Below are 7981 nucleotides of genomic sequence, written 5' to 3' on the forward strand. Positions count from 1 at the left end.
GGGGCTGTCCCCGGAGCGCTGCGGCTCGCTGGGGCTGTTCTCAGCTCCCTGGCCTCAGGCATCTGCCGCACTCAATCCGCAGCCCGGGCTCCTCCCTTGCTCCAAATGCTCTTCACACTGCCCCCAGCCACTTGCACGAATGATTCCAAAATTTGAGTTTTACTGATGAGGAATCAAGTGACCAACAATCTCTATGCAGTGTTTCTTGCAAATGCAATAAAAAGTATCAATTATTAATTTAACATGATTGGACTCGGTAAACCCAGGCATTCTGTCGCAGACACCAGTTGAATGCTTGTGGCATTCTGTCTACTCTGACAGGGCGTCTCCTGAGCTGTGATTCTAGAGGATCAGATCCCACAACGGAACCTTCTCTTTGCTGGACAGTCCTGATGGGCTGGGTCAAATGGATTTTGGAGTCTCCACTTGAGATTCATAACCAGCCCACCTTGTATCAGCGTACTTTTGACATCAAGCAACTGTTCCTGACACCAAAGGCTTCACCTTGTTATGTATGATTATGATTTACACCAATGAAATATTGTTGTATTGTTGTATGAAGGGAAATATGATTTGGCATGTATAATATTTAGTTATTACAAAATACACACACCAGCACTGTGAGCTGCCACCCCCACGTATTTGGTTACACCAGAGCCGGGTTTTCTTGGACAATGCCTCATTTAAAATTTAATACATGTGGCTAGTCTGGAGATGGTCTGTCCCAAAAGGCGATACTGGAACACCTTGGAGCTGATCATCCTGGTACAAATTGGGATCGCTGGAGTCCTCCGGGCTGATACATCTGAATGCCACGGTTCCCATAACCTCATCAGGAAAAAATGTTCACACCTGGACCTGGATTGTTCAACCCTGGCTCAGAGAAAAGAACTTCATTAATATGTGGGACTCTGAATAGAAAGAAAAGGCAGATGGCTGAAATCCTGGCCTTGGGCAGAAAATTTCCTATAAGAACGGCAGGGCCCAGGAGGGTGGTGTGTGTGTCCAGGGGAACCTCTGCTGAGAGGCTCCTTCCTGTCAGGCACCCAGTGCCGAACCCGGGCTCAGCGCTGTCCTTTTCTTTGTGGCTGTCTCAGAGAGAATTCGATCCTAAATAAATTTTTTTATTATTTCATTTTTAATTTGGCTGGACTAATTTTCATTTATAACAACTTTGTTGAGGGGCCATCTCCCCATGACTGTTCCAGTTAACTCTGGGAAGGAAAGAGAGTCTTAGGGGAAAAATAATATGTCAAGAGGGCAGTGGCAGAGCAGAGACATCCAGGTGCTGGAGCAGCTTTATTGAGTTTTACAGAGCTGGAAGCAGAGGAAATGGACTGATATAGGCTGACTTGAATGAAGAGAGTTCAAGGCAAAGCTGCCTTGTCCTTTCACATTGCTGTGGCTCCCAGCAGCAGGTTCCTAAACTAGTTTGGATGCAGCAATTCTCAGCTGGGATCCAGCGCTGAAATGAGCTCTTTATCTGCACTTGACCAGGCTCCAAGTGATTTCAGTAAGAGGAGGCTGAGTCAGGACTTGGCTATAGGTGGATCAGAGCCTTTGCAGTGTTTATTTATTAAATATCTCCCATCTGGTGTCCTGTTTGCAGCCTGCCAAAGCAAAAGGGATTAAAAACCTTGCCCCCCCTCAACATCTCATTACTGAAGGAATGAGTATAACTTTTTTTCCTCTCTACATTATTCCTGGAATAAGCTGTCAAGCAAGCAGTTGAGTTGTTGCACCTTACTACTACTTTTGCCAAGAAAGATTTAGCAGCATGATAATTTAATGGAAAATATTATAGCTACATTCCTTTCAGACATAAATTCTCTGCAGAAAGATAGATATCTAATGGGAAAAAAAAATCTATGTTAATATTATTGCAGTGATTTATCTGCTTTATTGTTTTTTCCAGTGATGTGTTTCACCCAAAATAGTGCAGAGGATACAGGAGAGTGAGCTAAGTGAGGTTATTCCACCTCATGAAATGTGGATATAAACCTGACAGCATCCTTTCAGCTGCATTTAACAATACATAGAAGTACAAAAATTATGATGAGAAATACACTTTAAAAAGAGATGTTCACCTAAAGCTGTGCAAAGCCATGCTAGGGATAGGCCTGTCAGGAAGGAACGGTGGGAGTAACTCGCAGGAGAGGAGAAATTATCTAAGAAATGTAAGCACTGCCAGCAACAAAAAGATAACTGAATTCCATGGTAATTTCCACCAAGCAACAAATGAAAACAATCGGGCTTTACCAACAGAGATGACAAACAGTTCTGTAGTTCCTAGAATATTTGTATGTGCTAAAAATAAGTGTGGCTCACTTTAATTGCATGAGAAACTACAAGCTGAGGATGAGTAAAAGGTCATGGAAAGGCTGTCTTAGAGGTAGAAAAGCATAGGAACAGGCATATCACAATTCACAGTTGTGACAAAGGTGTGTGTGTGAGATATGTTGTTAATAGAGTTGCTTTAGTTATGTTATAGGCTCAAAGCTGGAGCAATAATGCAGCTGAGGCAGTTTTAAAGGTTAAAAAAAACCCCAGATACTGTGGGGTTCCCCAGCAGTGCAAACATACTGTATTTGGAATTGTAAAGGTGAAAATTTACAGGTGAAAACTCCTATAAGTTGCTTTTACTTTGACTTTTTTTCATGTGAACTCCATATAAATTAAATAGAAATTAAACCATTTTCTCCTCATAATTGTATCATCATATAATTTTACAGTGGTAATTGTTATTACAATACAGAACAATTACAATAATGTTTACCATTTTCAATGCTAGTTGTTTGATTCAGCCAAATACAATAAAATCCTCAGCCTAAATGCTCTTGGTAAGTGACAACATCCTAAACACATGAAGCAGCTTTTTCTGCCCAGTGCACACAGCTGGGTCTTGCTCTTCTCTTGGGGTGTTCTCGAGTTGTTCTAAGGATTTCAGTCCCAGAAATACAAATGGACATTGCAAAACCTTTCTGAGGTCTTGGGGTTTCACTGGTTTAAGCAAGACTTTTACTTAGGAAGGAACTATCTTCATTTCCTAGGCTTCTCCTTATTAACATGTGTAAAGTTTAACTTAGTGAACAGCTACCAAAGTCTTGAGTCTCAGAAAAGGATTTATTCATAAGCACATATGGCCTGCTATATAAATGCATAGTTCATAATTCATAAAAGGTGTGATCTTCTCTGTATAAATAAATGTTTTTCTTCTGTTTTCCAGCTTTTTGAATTGATTACTTATAAAATCTCGTGGTGCATTCATAGGGAATCTAGGAATAGCTCTCTTTGGCACATACACTTAACACTTTCACATAAACTCTGATTTGAATGCAGAAGGGGCTTCTATTCAACCTTTCAGGATACATTTGCCAGTGCTCTGTCACCTTCCAGGTCCTTTCTTCTTTTGCTAAATACCCCCAGTTCTACTGCTCAGTGTGAGGAGTGGCTATTTCTATGTTGTACTGTCACACACAGCAGATTTTGCTTCCCCTGATGATTTTGCTTCCCAAGTGATCTCTGGAGTGGCTGCAAACCCCACTTACATGTTTTTTGTGACTTCAGAATTACATTCAGTGCAAAATCCTTTTTTTTTTTTTTTCCAGGAAGACAAGCTTTATTTTAAAATAAATGGCTACACAAAACCCTGCTCCAAAGCACACCCCATTTATGCATGATCCTGGTGATCGTGCTACTGCTTTAATTATTATACAGAACTATCCCATCACAGAGAGTACCTGTAATTGCACTCATAATCCATTGAGGAGGAGGAGGAGAAGGTGTCTCAGAGTTCAAAAAACAAGTTTGGTGGCAAAAGTCTTCACCCAGAGCAGCCTCTGCATCCACAGTGAGTGCATTCAATGATTTTGTCCTGAAAAACAAACATGAGGAGGGTGTTAGAGCCAAGCCACAGCCAGAGCAGCAGGCTCGCACCTCAAGTCAGGGAATGGCTCTGGGTGGGAAGGGTGTCCATAGTTTGGTGTTATTTCCCATACTTTTAACAGCCTTAAATGAATGCCAAAGCTGACAGTAACTTCAGCACCAACTGGACACCAATTCTACCAGCAAAGAGAGAGGAAATGAGCAGGAAGAACAGCATTACCCCCTCTGCTGAGCCCGAGGTGGGAGAACTCAGAACAACTACTGCAGAGCAGAGGAATAAGCTGGAGGCTCACCACTTCCAGCTTGCTTTTGGGGACCCTGCAGATGCAGCTGGTCCCAAGGTTGGTGTCCCGAGTCTGGATGCAGCGCAGGCAGCAGAGGTTCCCATAGCCCTGCTTCTTCCACTTGGCAATCAGGTTTTTGTCACCTCCTTGGTGCACTACTCATAGACCTCTCTGCTGATTGATTTCCTCATGTGGAAGAGATCAAAGATGAAACGGGATTTCTGGTGCTGGATCCTGAAGATGGGCCAGAGGGACTCCACGTTCCTCTTCCCTTTATGCAGCTCCATCTCCACTCCTCTCACCTCCTGCCCCAGCTGGTCCAGCGTGGGCTCGATCAGCTCCCAGCCATCCTGGGGAGCCTTCCTGCTCCTCCTCACCTGGGGCACTGCCTTGGGAGCCAGAGGGCCAAAGGACACGGGGAGCTGCCAGCACTCCCTCAGCATCACGGCCGTTCCCGTTCCCAGCCCGCGGCTCTCCTCTTCTCCCTAGATTATTTGCAGCAGTTAATTTTAAGTTCTTAACTAAGTCCTATAACCTTGAATTTTATCTGCAGTAGTTCTTTAAAGTTTAGAAATAATTAGCTCACAAAAAAAAAATTTGCTGCTTAAGCAGACAAAGTTGTTTTAATCATGCACCTGGTTTATTGGCACAACTCTAGAAATTTATATATCTAAAAGTGTTTGCAGGAAGTAATCTTTAATCTTTCCTTACACCTGAATCTACATTACATAAAATTACAACAGATTTGTCACACCCTTTTTAATCCAGAAAAATCATTCTGTTCCCAGATTGTCTACAGATTTATTATTAATAAGATCAAGCAAAGTTAAGGTCCAACATTGTCAGATTTGAGTAATACTAAGATACGTTCTGTTAATTTGATTAAGGATGAATTATCTTCAGTTGATTTTGTTAAATTAGTCTCTGTTAAAGTTGTGTTACTGAGTTTGGAAAATGTTCTTTTTAATTGTTCTTCACTTTAAACTATTTCCTGTTCTATTCCAGTTCTGTTGAGATTTATTTTCAGTTCTGTTATGTTTCCATGTAATGCAAATTAGGTGTTGGTAAATTACATAAATTTAAGCCCCAGTATTGTTAGATTTTGAGTAATGTTAAGTTACATTTTATTAATTTGATAACCTTTTAGGTCTGAGTTCTATTAAGTTCATTTTGTCCTGTTAAAATTAATTTCGACCAAGTGTGAGTGTTGTTTCAAGTGAGTTATTGTAGATTTTGTTAATGTCTTGGTTGGAAAGCCAGGTGTCTGCTAAGGAAGGCAGGAGCCTCCCTTGGAATGGAAAATGTAAACCCCCTCCCTTGGAATAATTATCATTTTGAAATTAAGGGGCTCTCAGGCAAAGATACAGGAATAGGACTAACAGTTCTTCACTAGGGAAATTAAAATAGAATGCAGAAATACAAAACAACACTGCCAGAGTCAGAACATGCCTGTCCCCCTGTGTGTCAGGGAGGTGTCTCAGCCCCATCCCAGGGTGGCTCAGCCCTCCTGCAGTGCCAGCTGTGCTTCTGCTGGAGCAGGATCCTGCACAAGGGGGGAGTTTTCCTCTGGAGCTCCAGGGCTGGGGGAGATGGGCCTGGGCTCCTCTGGGAATGCAGGGGGAAGAAAGCTGCTCCTCTGGGAATGCAGTGGGGAAGGAAGCTGCTCCTCTGGGAATGCAGTGGGAAGGAAGCTGCTCCTCTGGGAATGCAGGGGCCAAAGGCTGTTGTGGTATCCCAAAATCTCAGATTGTATCCAGGTAGGAATTCTCGGCTCCTCCCCTGGGCAGAGCCTCTCCCCATGGATGATGGAATTTTCTCAGCCGTGCAGGGACACTCAGTGGCCATGAACAGCAGAGATCTCCTGGAGGGAGGATTGGCTGTGGGAGAGATAAAGAAAACTGGCCCAGCTGGTTCTAACAAGTGGCCCATTAACAGAGCATAGTCCCCCAGAATTATGAGGGATGGGACATGGAAGAGATAAAGAACACTCCCCCACCTGGTTTTAACAGACTGATAGAGTACATACTCCTGGTTACATCTTGCACTACAGTCTAAGACAGTTAAATGTTACTTTTCTACATTGTAAGATATATAGTTGTTTTCTTTTAAGAGATCAGACAACTCTGAGTAAAACAGCTGTGATGAAACACTGACAAACACCTTTTTTTGTGGATAAAGAAGATTCAGTGTGTTCACCCTTGATTTTGTCAAAGATTCTATTGCTCGTTACAATCTCTGCTGTTTTGTCTTCTACAGATAACACAGAAGAGTCAGTTGTGATTCTACATTATGGCTGTTGTTGATTGTAAGCTGTTCTAGTGTTTTCCTTTGTTTCATTTTGCTGTTGTAGGTACATGACTGTTTAGAAATGTGTTAGCTCAACTTCCCAAGATGGTTACTGCTGGTCTATTGCTTATATGATGTGAATTTACTGATTTTATAATAGGCATTATTCATAAGATGCTATTACTGTATTTATAGCCAGCTTCCTATATGCTTTAACATCTCTCTGTGTAATTATCTAAAAGATTTGTGTCATTTCAAGATCCTTCTTTGTTGTTCTCTAGCTGCTTATGCATCTCTTAGACCAGCTGGGCTCTCTGGCTGGTCCCTGCACTGTCTCTGGTTTGACCCAATGCTGTCTCATAATTTTAAGTATTTTTCAGAGTTCCAAGAAACGATATCTGAGCTTTGTTGAAAGCCTCCTCTGAACTGCTAGTCCTGTGGTTTTTCCCAGTTATGATTACAGAAGCACTCCAGCAGTTTGCTGTGTTTGAAGCATCTCTATCTTGAAGGAATCTTCAGAGGGATCCAACTACTAGATGGTTTGATTAGTCTTTAACCCCAAGGCCTTCACTCATAACTGCTATTCTTAAGAGCCTTGTTTTAAAATGTGTTTCGGGAATTCCCTCCCAATTGGAGCCTGGGTGGTGGCCAGGCCTTGGCTCTACCTGGATGGAGAATTTGCCAATAAACCCAGATGTTTTCTGCATCAAAACTAGATTCAAGTCATTTTGATTTGGCAATTTGACCCTTTATATATGACAGCTGAACCTATTTTTAGAGTGAGCTTGGGAATTAATATCTGGAAATAATTATCCAAGTCCTCACTGAATCGAGGTTTGTCAGCTTTTGTAGACTCTGGGGTGGTGGTACAGTATTTTAGTGATTAATAATCATCCAATTGCACATGTGTTATTAATGATGTATATTGTCAGAAATATTCTTAATTGTTGTACCTGACATATTCCTGATTGCCGTCAGTTTCTTGTTTCACTACATATATTGTTTTGTTTTGTTATTCCCTTCATGTTCTTAGCAAGAGTCATGTTTGCTGTTTTTAAAACAAAAAGAAAAGGGAATTAACGATTTGTACTTTAAAACAATAGCCATTTATTTCTATTTCCCTAAGAGACATGGACATATCTAATAGATAACCAGTGATAACCTTAATAAGACCCTCACAAGAGCGAGCTGTTTCCACATCAGAACATACAAGCCTTTTTTAAATTAGTGAAAAGGTTGAGCTGTTATGGACAGATAGAAGAATTATAAAAGAAAGGCCTTATGAAATCAGGCCTTACTCTGCTAAATTGCCAAAGCTGGCCTGTCACTTCTTCTAAGAGCAGTTACAAGTTCTCATGTGGAGCTGTTTTGAGTGAGAGTTCATTAACTCAGCAATCTATTCTGGGGGTGAAAAACAAATGCACCTACAATAACAAGGGATTTGTCCCATGAGACGCAGTAGAAAAAAATGTAAATGAACTAAAAACACAGACATTTGATAGATAGGCAAACTACCGTGTACTGAC

The 7981-nt window shown here is 41.5% G+C and overlaps 1 pseudogene; it reads right to left on the reverse strand.

The window, feature by feature from the left end:
- Nucleotides 1-3823: 3823 nt before the first annotated feature.
- On the reverse strand, nt 3824-4612 carry LOC110470668 (protein BUD31 homolog; annotated as a pseudogene).
- Between the last annotated feature and the right edge of the window lie 3369 nt (nt 4613-7981).

The sequence above is a fragment of the Lonchura striata genome, chromosome 12 (genome assembly GCF_046129695.1).
Source record: "Lonchura striata isolate bLonStr1 chromosome 12, bLonStr1.mat, whole genome shotgun sequence".
Taxonomy (NCBI): domain Eukaryota; kingdom Metazoa; phylum Chordata; class Aves; order Passeriformes; family Estrildidae; genus Lonchura; species Lonchura striata.